The following is a 1,510-nucleotide window of genomic DNA, read 5'->3' on the forward strand; positions in this document are numbered from 1 at the left end:
TGGGGGAGGGGGGAGGGTCAGAACCCTGCCATGGAACTGTTCCCTTCATCACGAGTTCTGCTGAATGCCGCGATGGGTCGGGTAGGGGGGGAAACGGGTTGGGGTAGGATAGGACTAGCAACATTTGAAGTCCCTGTCACCTCTTCCGACTCTTCTGAGTGCCTTCTGTGGGGACTCCGGCTGTGCTGGGAGAAATACTTGAACTTGCCTCTTTTACCTGCTGCTTCTCCAAAAATCTGCCTGGGTTTGGTTCCCTATTTTTCTCTCCTCTCCCCCTCCCCCCATCCTTCCTATGAAAGGTGCCATGGAAGAGGCTACAGGGCCAAACGCTGAGCCACCTGCCCTTTTCCTGCCTCCTTTAGTAAAACTCCGAGTGAACTGGTCTTCCTTTTTGGTTTTTACTTAACTGTTTCAAAGCCAAGACCTCACACACACGAAAATGCACAAACAATGCAAATCAACAGAAAAACTGTAAATGTGTGTACAGTCGGCATGGGTAGTGTACAAAAGGATTGTAGTTGATTGAGTTTTTTTTTTTAATTTTGCCTTTAAGTTATTTTACCTGTTTTTGTTTTCTTTTCTTTCTTCCTTTTCTCTCTCTCTCTTTTTTTTTTTTTTGGAAAAGATGCGCATTCTAACCTGGAGGTCAACGTTATGTATTTATTTATTTATTTATTTGGTTCCCTTCCCTGCTCCAAGCTTCCACGGCTGCTGCCATAGTTTCTTTCCTCCTTTCCTCCTCTGACTTGGGGACCTTTAGGGGAGGGCTCGCTCTGTTCGTAGGGTGACGGGACTCAGGCGGGACAGCTGCTGCGGCTCCCTGACTGCTGCGGGGCCCCCTCACCTACTCGCCCAAGTGGGTATGGGTTCCGTGGGGGAGGGGAAGGGGCATTGCTGACTGGTGTACATAGGATAGATATATGAAAAGCAGTTCTGGATGGTGTGCCTTCCGGATCCTCTCTGGGGCTGTGTTTTGAGCAGTATGTAGCCTGCTGGTTTTATCTGAGTGAAATACTGTACAGGGGAATAAAAGAGATCTTATTATTATTATTTTTTTTTTTATACTTGGCGTTTTTTGAATAAAAACCTTTGTCTTAACTTGTGGCTTTTAAAGTGTTGTCCGTGCTGAGGGGAGGCTCATTTCTTGAATTCCTGGCGGGTGCCTCAATCTCCTGGGAGGAAAGAGAGCGTTAAGCCTAAATTGGGTTTCCTTCAACAGGACACGTGGGCTAGTAGCCTTTCTGAAATAAATATGCGGCCAAAGGCTTGGTCGGGGGCAGCCTTGGGTGGGCAAATTCGGCCTGAGGGGTCCGACCTCTATTTTTTTTTTTTTTAATTTTTTTTTTCAACGTTTATTTATTTTTGGGACAGAGAGAGACAGCATGAACGGGCGAGGGGCAGAGAGAGAGGGAGACACAGAATCGGAAACAGGCTCCAGGCTCTGAGCCATCAGCCCAGAGCCTGACGCAGGGCTCGAACTCACGGACCGCGAGATCGTGACCTGGCTGAA

This window comes from Herpailurus yagouaroundi, unplaced genomic scaffold (assembly GCF_014898765.1).
Source record: "Herpailurus yagouaroundi ecotype Mexico unplaced genomic scaffold, PumYag 139, whole genome shotgun sequence".
In the NCBI taxonomy this organism is placed as follows: Eukaryota; Metazoa; Chordata; class Mammalia; order Carnivora; family Felidae; genus Herpailurus; species Herpailurus yagouaroundi.